The following is a 19,562-nucleotide window of genomic DNA, read 5'->3' on the forward strand; positions in this document are numbered from 1 at the left end:
GTTCTTACCCGGATCTGTGTTGTTTTATAATGATGTTTCTAAAGCTTCCTGGTTTAAGCTAAAGCTGTAGCAGCACTGAGCCGCTCTGCTGGCTGCAGTACCGCCCGCGGCCAGAGGGTGGCGGCGCTCTTACACAAATCAGCCCTGTTATTGTTTTTCCTCTCAGAAATCAATTCAGTTTCAAACAAAAGGAAAATAAAGGGCTAAAACGAGCCTTTTCTGCGTTTATGTTGGTTAATAATCCACTTTATTAATACTGTAGTAGGTTTGGACAGTACAGTATGCCTGCATATAGTTTTTTTTTTAAATACAGTTTTTAGAAAAGCAGATTTTAATAGATCTTAATAACACACTATGAGTTTATTAGCTATATTATATAGACTATAGGTCCCTCAATACCGTGTGTTTTAGTTTAAAACTGAAAAGCTACAGTGTGTGAAATGTATGTGTCAAATTAAGAACATTTCCTGTTGTTATTTAGCTAATAACACATCAGTGTCACTCTGCTTCAGTCAGCAGGTTATCTCACCAGACCTTATAGATCCTGTAAAAGCAGTAAAAGTATTTTTTAATAAATACATAAAGTATTTCAGTATTAAAGGCTTGACTTATAATAATAATCCCAGCTAGCATTTCAATGTTTATTCACAGCTGAATCAATGCCATATTATTGTTAAATTACTGTTGAAAACAGTGGATGTACATAATGTACCAGTCAAAAGTTTGGACACAGCTCTTTTCATTCAGTGTGTTTTCTTTCTTTTTATGCATTTTTACATTGTAAATTTAATATTGAATACATTCAAGCTATACAGGGACACATGCAAAATTATTAAGTAAACAAAAAGTGTTAAACAAAAGTAAGACATTTATATTTAAGGGCAGATCTGTGCACTCTTGGTATTTTTTTTTTATCTCAGTGTCTTCATGAGAGAGAGAGTCACCTGGAATTGTTTTTATCTCAGTGTCTTGAAGGAGTTTCTGGAGGTGCTGAACAATAGTTGCTACTTTTCCTTCACGCTGTAAATCTTCAGCTCATCTTAAATCACCTCAAATCACCATCTCAGTTCATCAGGTTTAGATCAGGGGGTTGTGGAGGACTAACACCTTTATTACTGTTTACTACATGATTTCATATGTGTCCCGTAATGGTTTTCATGACCTTAATATTAATCTATAACATAGAAAATAAATTATATAAAGAAATAAAGAAAACCATTGAATAAGAAAGTGTCCAAAAGTTTAACTAGTACTGTAGATCAAACAGCACTCTAAATGCAGAAACACTAAGTGCAGAAAAGCTTCTTCAGATTGAAGCAGAGTTTACACAGCTCACCCTTTGTTCACAAACTTTACTTTCTATAGTCTGTTGTGGTTGTTTCATAAATTTAGATATTAGAAGGGGCTAAAATATAATAAATCATAATAATAATTTTATTTATAAGACAAAGACATTATTTTGGCTGTAAGTTAAAATGTTTACCTTGTTTACATGTATTTTCTTATCAAAACCATCCTAACCATTTAGTATTAAACATTGCTTCAACATTTTTTCAACATTAAAACTACAAATGACATTATTTCAACCACATTTCACCGTTAAATTAACACTGGGAATTATTATGACGTCTATTGTTTTTTTAGAGTAAAGATTTAGCTGCATTAACTTCACTCGTGTCTGAACAGATACAAGAACCACCTACCAAGTTACACAGCCTTTATACTCTCACAAAACTCCTATTTAAATAATGAATCAGATAACATTATCATATATATTTTACCATCATTTTATTTATAAATCATATAAACACATGTTTTACTGATCCTTCTTTCTTTGATTATTTACAAAATAGTGTAAAACACCAATATGCTATTTTATTGAGATACAGCACATTCAATAAATTAAATTTAAAGCTGATGCGCACATATTAATGTTGAATAAATGTATCACACCTATTTTAAATTACACTCATTTACTGCATTGTTTTGACTCTATTGTTTTATCACGAGTTACTGACAAAATCACAAGGCCTGGTCTGTTACACGCACGAAAGGGTTTGTTTGTTTTAGTATACCAGAACATCACTATCAAATTATATCACTATCTATGTAAATAGGGATTATTTTTAAAAATACATATTTATTTTTAAATATACAATACATATTTAATATTTTTAATATGTATAAGTCATTCAGCTGTGCAGATTAACATCACTGGTGCTATTTTAGAAGAGTGTTTTTTCATATACTGTAATTTAAATTTCACTTTGTGTTGAATTTCTAACTCTATTTCCATGTTTTGTGACTGAGACATTTTTTAAAATTTCTCTTTAGCTTTGAGATATAGTTAGATTTAAACTTTGTAGTTTAAGTTTATACACTTTTTTACATGCAAACAAAAGCATTATGAAACACACACACACACTCACTGGCAACGCACAGCGCACAATACACTTTACTGGCATTTAGAGTATAATCTTATTATTGTGTTTATTTGCTGTTCTTTTAGGTCTATTTCAGATTTTACTGTCAGTAATTTACAAGCATTTTTATAAACACTGTAGTGAAGTCAGCTGTGATTAACATCTATGCCTTAAATTATAGTGTGTGTTCATGTTGTTGCTGAAGCTCAGTGCTCAGTACTCAGGTGACTGGGACATTATTTTTATATTAGTTGATAGAACAGATGATTTCTGTACAGTGTGGAGTGTGCTGGCCGCCTGCGCGCTGGTTTCCTCTGTGATAATGATCACGCTTCCTCACTGCTCCTGTTGACAGGCTTTACCGGGGCCTTTTTCACGCAAATCTGCAGTTCAGAACAAGTCACGACTTTTAAACATCGCTAATCCAGACTAAAGACTTCAGCTTATCCTTCAGTTACATTAGTTCATTGTGCAATTTATGGTACTTATTTTGATCTGAAGGGTGGGATAAGTGTGTAGGTGTAATGCCTACTGGTTTATCAGACACGTACCGTATGTTGCTGTTTGCTGTAATGTTTAAATGATTAGAGATAGATCTATCTAAAATAAGATCTATAGCTAATAGATCTTATTATTTAATTTCAACACTGTATCACTGTCACAGAAAGCGTACATTAATTAACAGTACATTAATTAAAAGTACATTAGTTAACAGTACATTAATTAAAAGTACATTAGTACTCACCACAGAGTGTCTCAACTAAATATAAATTGACTCTTGTTTAGAGTTAGGGCATTATTGAGCATTCCTAACTTCTAAACAAATATCCTAATTTCATTGTTAATTAACAGTATTTGAAGCTGTTTTAGGTGTTAAAATCTTGTAATGATTACGGTAATAATGTCTTGACTAGACTCTAATTAGTATAATTAGTTAGATATTACTTTTTTACTGTGGTAAGTACTGTTATTTAATGTACTGGTTGTATGTGTATCCTTATTGTATATATAAGTAAGATTATTTGAAATATCTGAAAAACTGCCTTTCTTGAATTTTAGCAGTTTGATTTGAGATTTTGATTACTTTTGTTTTTCACCCAGCTGTGCAGATTATTGTGTAACACGCCTGGTGTTATATTGATGCTACTGTTATTTGTATTTCAAATGTTCTTTGCATTGAATTTCTTTTTTTTAAGATTTAAACACTTTTTGCATTGGAATTTCTGCTGAGCTATGAAATTACACAATTTCCACAGTTGTACTTGATCTTTACTAGGGCTGCACATTTTTTGAAAAAAAAAAAAAAACCTGACACTTTTATAGTTGTTGTTTTGCAATATTAAAAATTATTTTAATTAGGAACGCAGGAATTTTAGGAAACTTCATCAAAAGTCAATGATCCAACATGTCAAGATATTAATAATGCAATCTTGACATCAGTGATTGGAGTAAAATATATGGTATTGGATATAATAAGTAATCTAGTAGATATTGTCATGTAAAATGAGAACAGTGTGAATTTGTATGTATTTTGAAATTGCACGAAACATGTGCACAATGTTCTGCGATGTCACTATTGCACATGTGTACATCGCAATATTTTGTGGAGACCAAATTATCACCACATATTTTCCAGCCATGAAATTAATAATGATTTATGTAGACAAATCTTAAAATATTATGATGTGTCATGAGAAATATAAACAATGCTTAATACTCTTTTTAATGAAGGAAGTTGTGGCATGATCTGTGCTTTATATTTTTTCTGGATTTCTTTATTTCCATACCAAAATAGCCCTTCCATTTCATAAGACAATATATCGTGCAATCCTACTCTGTGCTATTCTGAGACTTTATAATTAGTCATAAAGGCCTGCTACGTGTTGATCTCTGTCTGAGATATATTATATATTAATATTGTTCGTATTCACAGCAGGGTTTGACCTTTCTGACGATGGCTGGATGTTTTCCTTTGTCTGAATTAGAGCAGTCCTTCTCCTGTGGTTTGAAGTGATAGTGATCTTAGTCAGTGGAAACTGTTACGGGCTGGGTGATGATGATGTTGTTGATGATGATGGGTTTAAATAAGCTGAATATCTGTTTTAAATCCGTCTCTCTGTCTCTTTTATCTGTCTATCTGCATCATGTGAGATTCAGAGACTAGCACTGGTCTGCCGTGGTACCTAGTCTTTCACTGTCTGTGGTGAGTGTCACTTTCATGTGTGTGAGTGAAATTGCTGGGGATGAGTTGCTGTGCGTCTGAATTAGAGTCTGTGCGAGATCAGTTAGCAGTTCAGTGTTGTGACTGTTTGAGACTAAATTCTAAAATAGAATATCGGCTGTAAATAGTATTTTTAGATATGTAGTATTTATTATTTTGTATTGAAATTTCAAGCCAAATTGATTATTTTTCAATTTAACATCAGATGATCAGAAAACTGAAGTGATAAACGTTTCTCTGACCCTGATGGCTGGATGCTGTGTTGTGTAAAACTTGGCAGGGGAAGATTTTATTATATTTTATAATAATAGTGAGAAGTAATTAGAAGAGCAGGGTTTGAGCTGGTTACTGCTGCTGACTCTGATATGGATATTTGCATATTTGAGTCTCATGAGGAATAAGAAGGTGTGTGTGTGTGTGTCTGTGTGTGTGTGTGTGTGTGTGTTGATGTGTGTCATGTGGGAAATAACACGCATAGTGGTTTTGTGTGCCGTCTTGTTTGCGAGTGTGTGTAAACATGAAGATGTGCGAGTGCGTGTGTGTGTGAGTGTGAGTGTGTATGTGTGTGAGTCTGAGTGTGTATGTGTGTGTTTGCAGTAAGCTATGTGTACAGACAGTGCTCTAAAATATTTCTTCATTGTTCAGCAATATGAGTACTACTTTAACATAAGGTTAATTAATAAAGGGATTAATAATTATTAATGGTTAATAATTAGGTTGCAAATACTTTAAGAAAATGTAATAAGCAGCTACAAAACTTATATAGAAAGGCTGCATTTAATAAAACTGTAAAACCTTGATTTAGTAATTTAATATGTTAGTATGCTCCACATTATAAATACTGGATAGGTAATTAATCTGGGTAGTTAAATGAATAAAACATTATTATTCTGTTATTATATCTATCTGTAAAGACCTTTTGCGGTATAACCTGCCTCTGTATTGGCTTTACTATAAAATAACAGATGATATGAATATGAGCAATATGCAACACTACCACCACACAAGAAGATTCATATAATAAAAGGCTTCTTTTTATCTAGTTCTGCAAAATACTGATAAATTCAATTTCACACCACCTTCTAAATATCACACTGGACCTTCCAAATAACAGACTTGATATGTTTTATGTTTTGTTTTGTGTTATTTAGCAAATTACACTGTATTGTATAAAAAGACCTAAATAGAAAATACACAAGCAAAAAAGAAAATTAGCTTTAAACCCAGTTCTGGTTTAGTGATGTAGAATAGTCTGTATATCATGTATATCATATGTTTGGGAGATTATTCTGAAGCACAGTGTATGAGTTTAAATGCTACTGATGGTTTTGTGTTTGTAGTTAGTTAAATAGCTAATAGCAAAAAAGGCTTGAAAAAAAAATGAAATATGTTATGTGATTATTTGTGAGCTCCAGCAGGGAAGTCCCTGTACACAGTGTTCTAAAAGAGTGACGGAGGGACATCCTGCACCATTAACTGCATTACACAAATAACACGCATCCAAAGCTATTAATAGTCTGTTGTTGTTGCTGTTTTCTTTTTTACTTATTAAAAGTTAAAACAAACTGAAAACCCTAAAATTGGCTATATTTAGGATTTAGGATTTTCAGAAAAGTGCAATTTTTATTGTGCTGTTTGTTATATCATATGTGTGTGTTTTCGACTAAGACTAATGACTGGAACTAGTGCTAGTTCAGATTAGTGCTGCACAATACAAAAAAACTGCAATATTAAAATATTCATTTTCACCAGATTTTTCCAAATGTCATAATTTTATTAATAATGCACTCTGTCTCAAATATAATATGCGTTTGGTAAATACTGTATGTAATGAAAAATTAGCACAGTGCTAAATTTCATTTTGGATTAGGAAAGTTGTGGCATCTTGTGCATGGTAAAATCGGCCTTATGTGAGCTTTTTACAGCCCTATAAAATCATAAAAAAAAAAATCATAAATCCGTTCAGGGTTTTTAAATGCCAATTCAGATTTTTCCTTTAATTAGATTATAGACTCACTATATACTTGGCTTTTAGTATGATACAACAAAGTGATATATGTCAATAAAATTGTAATGTGATAATTACTGTTAATTAACGTGTAGTGTTTTAAAAGTAAAGTGTTCATCAGTGTAGGTACCATCCCTGGAAGCTGAGTCTCAGTAAAAACAGAGCGTTGTGCTGAAGCTGAAGAACATAATGAAACTCTAGTGGACTTTAACGCTGCTGGTATTTGAAAGCGACCGTCGCGCTTGTTCTGCTTTGAACAAGGAAATTGAGCAAGGGGCCCTATTTAAGTTGTTACACGGAAACACCAAATCCATTTCTCATGAGAGAAAACAAAGACCTGGCATTTGAAGCCCATAAATACACATTCACAGCTTTAGAATGACTCATCAAATATCATCAGTTATCAGATAAGTTTTCTGGATGTTCTAAGAACTTTTTTATAATTCTTAAAACATTGCTGCGGTGCATCTGTTTTAATTTTTAGTTTTGGTAATGTTACTTTTTTATTGTGATTTTCAGAACAATCCTGGAACATTATTTGTGTAATGTCACAAGCTAACCTTTCTTAGAACTTTTTCAAAACATTACTAAACATTCTTATGATGTTATTGTTAGCTGGGCTGTGGGTGACGGTGTTAAATTCCATTAAATACAGACATTATATGTATAAATTACCAGTGTAATAACAGTTATAACATTGAATATTAAAAAATAAGAAAATTATAAGCTTGAAGGCTAAAGTTTTTTTTTTTACATTGCCAGTATCATCTTGCATCAACACTTATATATTTATAATATATTTATTCCTTGCACCAAACAAAAGCTATAATGTGTAATAATTTTACCGAATATAGTATTTCTTCCAAATTTTCTCCCAAATTTAGCTAATCAGCTTTGCCTAGCAGAATCACAGTGTGTTTAGAGGAAAGCAACATCACCCTTTTGGAGGGATGTGGGGTGAGAGCATTATCTACCAACCTAGAGAGAGCAAGACCAATTGTGCTCTCTCAGAGAGCTGATGGCAAGCTGCATGACCGGGATTTAAACCAGTGATCTCCCTATAATTGTGGTAGTGCCTTAGTCCGCTGGACCACTCAGAGCCCCCTGATCAATTTTCAATTCGTACTGACTATATGTTTTTTTAAACATATGAGGATAAAAGCAAAAACTAAACAATATGTAAATAATTTTTTTTGAGTCACAGAAAATTGACTGTTGCAGTTCATAAGCTCTATATAACTGGGCTTTTGTTGAAGTAATGAAGCAATAAATGTAAAAAAAAAGTATGATTAATCATACATTACAACATATATAATATCATACCACCCACTACTGCAATAAAACTATATATTTGGCATTATATTAATATTTGATAACTGTATTGTGAAGGCTACATGTTTAGGCTAGAATATTAAATTGTATAATGTGTTAAAAGACACATTTTCTGTGTTGCAGGCCTGTATCCTTGATTTTTTATTCTTTAATTTTGTTATTGTGAGGCCTATTCAAGCCTAAGCTGTGACCTTTAACATTTTGCTTGTCTCGCTTCCCTCCGCAGCTGCCAGAGCTCCGGCAGGCACTGTGTGGGCTTCAGTAGCAGAGTCGTCGTGCAGGCTGCACCCAAAAAGGTGTGTCACCTTTTCCTTTTTCACAATAGAAACAGAGGCTTGTGTGAGGCTTCACACCATCAACTGCTGTAATTTTGCTGTAACACAGTTTACTTTAACACACTGTACAAATGGTCCATGCATGGGGTTATTAAATAAAATAATAAAAAGTTAATTATTTCAATTTACACAAAAAAAACTGATTAAGCAACTGAATGGAGAAGTTTGAGTATAATCTCTATTACGCAATTTTCAGTAGTGAAACCAACTGTACTTCACAAAAGCCATTAAATATCACTGAACATTCTGCAACAGAAATAAATAAAATGCAGTTTTATGTGGGTAGGGTTTTTTTTTATTTACTTTATTACTTAACATTTCTTTGTACATTACACAAAAAGTAAATCTTTACTATTGGCTCCTGACATCAATTATTTACGTAATAGGTGTGTCCTCCCGAACCTCACTCACTCACCATCAGTGTGTATTCTTGGCCACCAGTACAATCTTCTCTTGGGTATTTAGTTATATTTCGTTTAATGGTTGATTGCTTAGATTCACTGTTATAGGCCATAAGAGCAAGTTACAATTTTGATTACAATAAAATACTTCACCGTGTTGGATACATTTTCCTATCTGAAATACTGAATTATTAATAAATAAATTATCTGTTATTATGGATAAAATTTCAACTGGCAACTATTATTCCACATTCCCCATTTCATTCTTAAGTATTAATTAGATACCCAAAGGGAAGGTAGTCTTTGTCAACAAGACTACACACTGATGGTGAGTGCAAACACATAAAGTCAGGAACTTTTCATGTGATGTGCTAAGAAATGTTAAGTCAACTGTACCTTATTTTTTGTTTGTCTCAGCTGTTCAATTTAGCAAAAAATTTAAGTAAGTAAAGTCTACTCAAAAATTGTTGAAGTAAATTGTATGAGTTGTTTTTTACTGTGCATCGCGACCGCAGTGCAGTCAGACTCGCTCTCTACAGTAGAAATCTGCGAGTCGATGCTGCGATTTGGAACGAGGGTTCCCTGACGAAATTTGAACAGTCATAATAACACGAAGAGCGAAAAATTTCAACTGTTTCAGGATGAGCAATGCGTGTGAAGAAGTGAGGAGAAAGAGAAAGAGAGAAAGAGAGAGATAGAGAAGTAGAGCAGATTGAGTGGGTTGATTTTGAATGCTGAGGTGCCAGTTAGAAACATAGGATGTGTAAATGTCAGCCTGAAATATCGAGTCCCTCACAAAATATTACTTAGCCCTGAATAATATGCGTGACCTTTTTCTTTTTTTTTCTGAAAACCACAAGCTTCTCAGTTTTGTTTTTCAGGCGTAATTTGGTTTATCTTTAAGTTCATCGCCTTTGTGTTAAAACAAACATGCCTGGAACTGCCGGTGCAGGCGGACATCATATTTATTTGATAAAATTAGACACTGGTATATAATTTAGCTTTATTTGGTGATTTATACTATTTTTTGTAGTTTTGTGGTCTGAGGATATTTTAGATTTGAATTGTTTTGTTTGCTGTATTTAAACCAAGCCATATCTTTTGTGATTGAAGATTATGTTGATTTTGAGTTATTGTTATTTTTGTTGCTGTTGATAGATATCCTGCTTATATATATAAAATGTGAATGGCCACAGCAATAATAGCGTTATGTTTATTGACTGGTCGGCACTGTTAAAACAACTTAAGGGCCAAACCTGAGCCACAAATGTCTCTGGGTTTTGTTGCACCTTACACTCTTATAATTCGCTCATAGATTTTGCTCTGGGCTTTTTAGCCTCATAATACACTTCTCATTTCATTTGGACCATTTAAACTAACATTAGTTGACTCACAAAACCCATGAGGTGGGTGTGAAGTTTCCGATGCAATTAAAAAGAAAACTGAGCCTGCAGTTCGGTTAAAGGCAGTGTCATTAATTTACATCATCATTTCATTAAAAAAGCAGCTTTTTATTGTATTAATTTATTCTGAATTATTTTAGTATTACTGATCAGTGTTGGTACATTTCAGTTATTTAACATGCAGTTTTTCAGCTGGTAAAACAGGTCAGACATGGTGATCTGTTTAATTAAATTTATTTATTTGATGTCACCATTTGCGGTTCCTATTATTTTATGTATGTATATATATATATATATATATATATATATATATATATATATATATATATATATATATATATATACATATGTATATATGTATATATATATTTATGTGTGTGTGTGTGTGTTTTGTATCTCTCTGTGTGTGTCAGTACTCCCACCTGTGGTTGTGTGTGCTGCTTGCTGCTTTGCTCTCAGACAACAGTAGGAGGTTAACGGCAGTAACAAAAACACTCCTGCACAAAAAAGTAAAAAGAACTTAAAGAACTTTCACATTAAATGTACACACTGCTCCCTTTTGATTTGATAGAATTAGTTTAATAGTTTAATTTGTTCTGTTTGATTTTGACTCTTCATTCTCCATACATTGTTTCTAATTTTTAGCTGGAAATGAATTATGTAATTTTAGTTAATTTAGCTTCAACTTTAAATTAAACACCTATCTGTGTTTAATACTTTAATACTCGCATTTACCCCGTATCACACTAATTCATATTAAACTGTCTGTTGACTCCAGCTTTAAGTAGAAATTGTTAGTGTTTGTTATTTTTGCTGTGTTAATAGAACTGTAGAGTGGTACTCTGTAAAGCTGTGACAGTTGTTTTTAGTCTTGCTTTGGTTTGATCCAGACGTCATTATTAAAAAATTGCAGTCTGATTAAGTTGTAGTTTTTTTTTCAAGCTGTGAGTAAGATTAGATGACGGGTGTTGAAGGTTTGATCTATGTTGTCTGTGAAAGTTTCAGTATTAATTGGCAGTGTGACTCGCCGTGTAGGTGTTATCAGCAGTCAGTCGAAAACAGAACAGCAAATTTCAGTCTACGTTTTTAGCGCTTGTCGCTCGTATTATTCGCATTGTGCCGATTGCTGGGCTGTACTTTAATTGTCCTGAAGAATTGTAGCTGTAATAATTGTTTTTGTTTGGTACAGGGTGAAGAGTCAGTGTGAAGAATGTCTGGGCAGGAAGTGTTTCAGATTTCTGAAGACTCTGTATGTCTTTCTAGATTATTTAAAGCATAATTAGGCAAATTGTGATATAATAATGGTGTAAAGCTGTTGATGATAGTTGTTGGTGATAGTTGTTATAAATGCCCGAGCAGAGTGGAATTAAACGCTGGTTGTGTGTGGTGGTGTGTGGTTTTGTGTGTTTTCCCCTCCTTCAGTGAGTGGAGCTGTAGCGGAGGCAGTCAGTAGATCAGCAGGCTGCTGTTGAGCTCTGTCTGTCTTGTCTGTGTTTCTACTTAAGGCTTAATTGCTGTTGTAAAGCTGCCCATGTTTTCATGTCTGGCCTCTGCTTACATTCTCCTTCTCTGTCTGTCTGTCTGTCTGTCTGTCTATCTGTCTTACTGTCTGTCTCTCTGTCTTTCTTTTGCCGATCTGGCCACAGCCCTTTGCCTAACCACGCAGCCATCAAACGCACAAACTCGGCTTTTCTCTCGCCTACAAACGACTAAATTGGATTAAAAGAACTATGTGTGTGTGTGTGTGTTGGCTCATCTTTTTTTGTTTGATCTCTTTTGGGCCTTTTTTTGGGTCTGATTTTCATATAAACACATGAAAAATAGATAAGTTTAAATTTGTCTGTTTTTTATTAGAAATAGTTGTTTAGTTTAGAAATAAATAAGCTGTAATAATATTAGTTATGTTTCCAAACAAGCTAAAAAAATCTGATTGCGATTAATACTGTATTTAAATCTGTTATTTAACTGAATGTCAAATTAATTATATCCACTGCTGAAAGCAATCTCACTTAATAAAGTTTACTGAAACTATTGTTTCCACATAACTGCACATCCTACAGATGAATCAATATTAGTGCTGAAATGGATAATTAAAATCTTAACTTTTGACAATTTAATAGTAAATGTGTGTGTCCTGTAGTTGTTTTTATATAAATAAATCCGGGAGTCATTTTGAAACTGATGGTTTAGATGATATTACCGACTCTCAGGGGAAATTTGGCTCTCAAACTTGTTCTCTCACAACCCACTCAGTTTCATAGGAAAAAAAATCTTTAACCTTTTCAGCTACAACAAAATGCCCATCAAAGTGAGACACACACACACACACACACTGAAGTGAACTGAACTGTTTTCTTTCTTTTTTTTTTTTTTTAGGCCACAAGCTCAATGTTTTGAGCTGGAAAACACTAAACCTACTAAAATTTGTAAAGTTGTAAAGTCAACTCCTTTAACTGTGACTCAGTTTTTTCTTCAGAAATGAGTGGAGGATTATTAATTTTACCATTGCCAGAGTGACATTTATGTCATATTTCTGTGATGTCAGTCCCGGGCCTGACACTAAAAGCTGAGCATTAGTGTGGGCAGACACATTACACAAAAAAATGTGAAAGAAATTTCCAAGAGTTTGCGGGATGTTTTAAAAGTGGTTTAATCACAATCGAACAAATGGATAAAAGCTGTTGATGATAGACGCTGTGTTGTGCAGCTGCGATGGATCTGAGCAGGGTAGGTTAGTACTAGTTTTCTGTTCCAATTTTTAATACCTGTCCTGGAGTATTACCTAACAAGCTGCTGTAATTCCTGATTACATTCACTTGTATTTGTGATGTCTTTTTGAAGACAGATCAGAATAGTGAAATGTGACTTTTTGCTGATTGTTGGTTCCTTTTGATATTAGACTATACTCCTGAACATTTTATTTCAGTCATTGTTCTGCTATTGACTCTTTTTACATTATATTATATTATTTATTTATTTTATATTATTTATATTATATTATCTGTAGTTAATTCTTATTTTTTATTTATAATATATGTAATTGTATGGTGTATATGGTGTGTGTGTGTGTGTGTGTGTGTGTATACACAAGAAGTTTCTGACACTAACCAGAAGTGTGTAGTGATTTCCCCCTGCCTACCTTAGGTAATCATATAGATCATATATTTTGATTAACTGTCTGGACTGTATGTAGTAGGCTGTAAGAACAGGCATTATTATCTGCTGAGAGGTGCTAACTCTCTTTTGGCTTTATGATTATATTCTGCACTCTATAGCATTTTTCTTTCTCTATCTAATGTTTAATATATGTTTTCAATGTCCTTTACTTAAATGAGATCCAAAACAAGGCTAAATATAAATCTATTTTATTGACATTGCCATAAAAGGTTCTTAAATTTAAGTAGAATATTTGAATTTAATTAAAATTTAGGCATAACATCTTAAGTTTTCAGTAAACATTACCTAAATGTTTGATGCAGCAAATTCAGCACATTCAGGCATACAGTGTGTATATACTGTGTGTATATCACTGTTTAGATGAATCCATTCATTAATCCTTACAACTTGGTTGGTATTTTGCTGGGTTTGCCAGGTTCAGTGGGCCGGTCTGGGTCATATTTGGTGCTAGGGGGGCACAGGCAGGGACCTTCAGTACTTTTATTTAAATGTCTTTGTCATCTGTATTTTGTCTCAACTCTTTGAGCTGCTCTTAACCGGTAGACAGATATTAGCCTCCACTTCCTGTTTTAAAGGCTGTTTTGTTTACCATTTGAAGGTGCTATATTTTTAACCCTCACTCAACCAATGGTCTGCTTTAACCTTAAAGGAAACACTCAGCCTTTTCCAGATGGGCCAGCAGGAAAGAAATGTAAGAGTCTAAGCTTATTGATGATGCTTATAGCTAGGACCTTTACAATTCAGTTTCTAATTCTTGTACAAAATCTCCAAAATCTTCATTTTAAAGGTCACACTCTGTCATCATTCAGCCATACATATAAAAGAGCTTGTTGGAACTTCAGTATAGCCAGTATTTATTTTAATTGTATTATTTAACCTTTATTGAACCAGATTAATCCCATTTAAAGAATAGATCACTTTTATAATGGAGAGCTGACCAAGAGTGGCAGCAACACAATAAATAATTTATATGAGAACACATTACAAACTATTACATACAGTAAAATATCTACACAGTGACAGTCTGGACCCAATTGACTTCACCATAAGTGATGGACCGATCCACATTTTTCAGCTCTGGTCCAATCACACAACTGCCAATACAGATACAAATTCTAATACTTATTTACCATTATTATTCTTTAATATCATCACTCTTATTGTTGGTGTAATTAAGGTTGCATCATGAGGCAGAAATATAGTTTAAAAACACATCTAATTTAACAGGCTGTGAAATCTAACAATTCCCACTAAAGACAGAAATTAGTCATCAAGGATGATGTAAAGTAAACTACTTGTGTTTTTGTAGAAAACATGAACAAGTAGTTCCCTCTCATAAAGTCTCTGCAGGTGCTTGACTAGGTTAATTATGTGACAGTTGTATTTCCACCCCTCACAGTGCTGGCCTTACTCACACTACAATTGGGTTGATTTTTGTAATCTTCAGACTAAAATATCTCCAAATAAAGGGCATTTTACTTAAAACAACAGCTAATTTTAGAAGTTTACTCAGTTACAGACTGAAGCTGCTGCAGGTTTATTAACATGAACTCTTTCATGGGAAACCGCTGCAGATGCTGATTATACTGATTATACTGGCTAAATTGTAAAACACAGTGCACTTCCAGCCCTTGACACACTGGCTTTACTCACATTACAACCGTCTTGCTCTTCAGCATTTCTATTAAATTCCAGTAAAATATCTCCACACAAATTTTTAGTCAAAAATGTAGCTAGTTATTTACTCACTGAATCTAGAGGTTATTTACTCACTGTTGCAGGTTCATAGTTAACTATGGAACTGGAATCCAGATATCCAGATTGCTGATGTGTCTCCTGTTAAAGGTATGTCCTGATTTTCTCACACTAGCAGAGCTTAAATGTAATAGGTGGATGAAACCAGTCAAACCGTTAAGGATGAACAGATCAGAAAGGAGACGACTGATGATTGTGAGCTACTGCATGGTGAACTATGTGATGATGCTTTAATAAAAACAAACTCATCACACACATCAAACCATAATCATAATTCACCAACATTACAACAATAAATACAACAACAATGCAGCAGATAGCTTCAGGTTGAGACCCCAATGCATTAGGAGCTAGAACTCTGCCCACTGCTGTATATATGCTGTTTTATTAAACTTTATATGTGAATTAAATATATGTGTATAGCATATATGAATTCAACATATAATATTATATGAAAAAATAAATCCTATAGGTATTTATAATAAAGGTACATGTACACACACATGCGTATGTCACATATGTTATAACCTTTTACTGTATAAACATATGGTAACATATGGAAACACCACTCTTGATCTAGGGACATGTATGTCATATATTGGATTTCCGTATGGGACTGAGTATGAGCTTTGTTTCATTTTTTCCTACAACAGTGAATAAATCTTGGCTTTAATTTAATAATGTAACCTGTGTGTCTGTTTAGCTGTATCTCTCTTTTCTTCCCTCGGCAGCCCAATGACTGATTGCACTCCCTAATAAGGAGCTTTTGGCACTCACTCGCCTTACGCCTACCAAGTAGACTAATGCTGTTTGACCTGGTTCTGTCCACCTCCTCCGTTTCTAATGTGGGAGGTGTGTACTAGTTGACTGGTCCAGTGTCTGCTCACTGCTGCACTGTGAGCCTGGATAAGTGGAATTTACTCAAATCATTTAAAGCAATTGATTTTATTTGAGGCATTAAATATTAATTTAATTCTTTATGTTGTTCAACTGTTCAGAGAAAGTCCTTTGTTTCTATAGAGATGTAATAGATAAATCTCAATGCAGCTTTCAGTCTACATGGTGTGTTGTTCCAGCTCATTACTTATTCACGTGGGAATACGGCACCTTAAAAGATCCCTTCCAACAAATGATCAACAAACAGTCATGTGTATATGGGCCATTCCACCCAATGGGTGCCATTTGCTTGTTGTGACTCTTCCGAATTAAACTTAATGTTTTACCTTTTTTTAACTCTGAATCTAATAGCATGTATTTAACTATCCAAACATTTACTGATTAATCTCAGGCAGCTTTACTTCATTTTTTACAAGGTTTCCAAGCCAAAGATGGTTCCATTTTTCTCAGTTCTGTTACCCAAACTCATGTGACATTTAAAAATCACGTTTAAAAGCAAGTCCACTAATTCCTTGGAGTTTCATTAATGAAAATCTTTATTTTAAAAAACTGGTTGACTGCATGTTCAAAGAATTTATATATATATATGACAAAAAATCACTATATATGCATGCACATTGTATTTAAAAAAAATACGCAGACATTGTTTTTAAGAAGACACACACCTGAAATTTATCAAATTAATTATCATGCAATTTATTAAACAAATGAATAAATGATTAACCAAACAGAATAAACCAGGGGACACTACTTACTCCTGTTACTTTTTATGTTTTGAGTAACAGGACTGAAAGTAACAGGAATGAGGTTTTAGCATTGAATTAGCAAAAGCATGAAAAATAGCTAAAAGGTGGATATGCTAATAGCATGACACTAAGCACATTCTATTGATTTTCACAAAATTTGTATTTTAAAAATAAACAAAATAAGATTTAAGAATAAAGTTAGGTAACAGGACAGAGTGTTGAGATTGAGCTCCTCAGTCATAGTTACAATAAGATCAAATATATTGAAAAACAAATGACGGAACTTAATTTTGGTCTTCCCATGGTCTTCAGAAGAAGCAGCTAATGTAACTTCCTGTTGTAGATGTGACTGTAGACTGTTCCAAATGTTTCAGATGGGGTAATGTGTTACAGTAACAGGACTGACTGAAAGCCAGGGACACAACTAAAATGTGTATTTTAACTTAAATATTAAGTTATGTTAATATTGATATTACTATGGAAAAAAATGTACTGATTTGGCAGAATATTGCATATATAGTTGATTAAACGTAAATATCTCTGTTTGAATGTATATCTCAGCTATAACTCTATAAGAGTGATTCAGTAATGTTTCAAAAATATCACATTTTATGAAATATAGACTTAATTTAATTGAATTCAGACAGATTGTGGGTTTACAGTGTACAATGTTTAGCGCACACTGATAAAAAGTGACCTGTCACAACAGCCATGAACGTTATAAATTGTTATAAATATACAGGAAATATCTTGTTTCCTTCATATTATTAAAACACATCAGGGCAAAAGAATAGTAGCTTCAAGTGACGGAGTAAAGTTGTGGATAGGAATGGGTTGTGTAGGTCTCTGTACTGTAGTTTGGCTTATTTTGGATGGGATGTTTTTTAAAGGTGTATATTGTTCAACTGTTCAGAGAAAGGCTTTTGTTTTTATATAGAGGTTTTAGATAAATCTCACTGCAGCTTTCAGTGTATGTGGTGTGTAGTTCCAGTTCATTACTTATTAATGTGGGAATACGGCACGTTAAAAGAGCCCTTCCAATGAATGATCAACGAATAGTCATATATAAACCATTACTCCTCTTGGAAGAAATCAGTTATTATTATTTCTATTCATGAATAAGTTCTGTTCTATAAGTACATTCATATACGAAGAAAGTGTAAATAAAACACATTTTAGTTTTAACTGTCTAAATTTTGAGAATAAAGTAAGAAATTTATTTAAGTAGACTTAATTTTTTTATTGATTTAATATATTTTTTTATTATATCAATTGTTTGCACAATCAATTGTTTGTTTTTGGTCAGTTATTTTGATTTAGTCTTTGTTTTTATTTAATTTGAAGTAAAATACTCATTAGAAATGCTCATAGAAAATTAAATAGAGAAATGGAGAAAATGCTTTAGTATATAGTATGCACTTTATACACTCCGTGTCCAAGTTAAAACAAAAAAGAGGCTGAGGGGTACAGTCCTAAACCAGAAAAGCCAAGGCAGCGAGGGAGCTAACAGAATATCCACCCATTTAAATGGCAGCACCTGTGAGGACAACTAACCTCACACACATCCCTGAATTAACGGTGAAAACAGTCAAAAAATGGCCAGAAAATAAGTGCAGGATTCCCCGGGCTGTTTTACTAACATACAGCCTTTGTTTGCTGTATTGAAAACTTGCATGTTAGCTAGCTTGCTAGCTAGTTACCCATGGTAGGATATTAACAAGCTAGCTAAGCCGGGTACTCTAAAGAGCTACGGCTTCACTAATGTTACCCTCCACTCGTTTTGATGCTAAACTGAGGAAATAACCAGTTTAGGGTAATCAAGTCATAGCTGGAGAACTGAGTTTAGCTAGCTTGCTGTCTCTCTGCTAATCTTCATCTGGTTAGATTGTCTGGTTGGGTAATATTAATATGGCTAGCCTTAGCTAGCTAGCACAGTAACATACATCTTAAATTGGAATGTTGATCTCTACTGATTGTGTGAATCTATTCACAGTGAAGTACAGGATCTTTGGGGAAATTATGGAAGGTTTGACCTTTGTAAGATTTATTTTTATTTTTAAAGAAATTTATTTGGGAACGCAGCAGTGAGGTGGCATTGCTAGCTAACTGTTACAATGCTACTACTGAACCTCACAGCCTCGTTTTGGTAGACAACGGTGACGTAGTTAGTCTGGCGCTGTGAGAGACGGCTGCCTCTCCAGTAGCTCCGTAGTTTTGTAACTTTTTAACCTCTTTTCCGCACTTTTTTCTACTTTCTTGCTCTTCTAAGGAAGACATATTGTGTTTTATACATATCCCACGGATATTTTTAACTCTAAGATGCAACCAGAAGGCAGTTTTCTCTCTTATTTGAGAGAGAAACAGCTTGTTTATGTTTACGGAGACATGGCTAACCCGGCTAGTACCGGATGCTAACGTGGACCTGCGGGGATTCACTACCGTGAGAGCCGACAGAGACACTAAAGCATGCGGGAAAAGCAAAGGTGGGGGACTCATCATCTATGTCAACAATCGTTGGTGTAACCCGGGACATATCTCTGTAAAGACGGTCTTGTGTTGTTCGGACTTGGAGCTGCTAGCAGTTAGCCTGCGGCCATACTATCTGCCGAGGGAGTTCAGTCACGTGATCGCCATCTGTGTTTACATTCCCCCGAGTGCAGACGCAACAAAAAGCTGTCCTGAACAGAAAGAAGGCCGCCTTTCGGAGCAAGAACCGGGAGGAGATGAAAGCAGCACAGCAGGAGGTGAAACGCTGTGTGAGGAAAGCTAAGGACAGCTACAGGAGAAAAGTAGAGCAGAAGCTGAAGGAGAACAACATGAGGGAGGTCTGGGAAGGTGTGAAAACCATCACAGGCCACAACTCA

General features: G+C 33.9%; 1 long non-coding RNA gene across 4 annotated transcripts in view; it reads left to right on the forward strand.

The window, feature by feature from the left end:
- The window catches only part of LOC125802970 (uncharacterized), a 100,253-nt gene that overhangs the window by 24,552 nt on the left and 56,139 nt on the right, over positions 1-19,562 (forward strand). For all 4 annotated transcript variants that reach the window (XR_007440016.1, XR_007440017.1, XR_007440018.1 and 1 more), the window contains exon 2: positions 8,211-8,280. This is a non-coding gene — a long non-coding RNA (uncharacterized LOC125802970). The remainder of the gene's footprint in view (positions 1-8,210; positions 8,281-19,562) is intronic.

The sequence above is a fragment of the Astyanax mexicanus genome, chromosome 7, assembly GCF_023375975.1.
Source record: "Astyanax mexicanus isolate ESR-SI-001 chromosome 7, AstMex3_surface, whole genome shotgun sequence".
Classification (NCBI taxonomy): Eukaryota; Metazoa; Chordata; class Actinopteri; order Characiformes; family Acestrorhamphidae; genus Astyanax; species Astyanax mexicanus.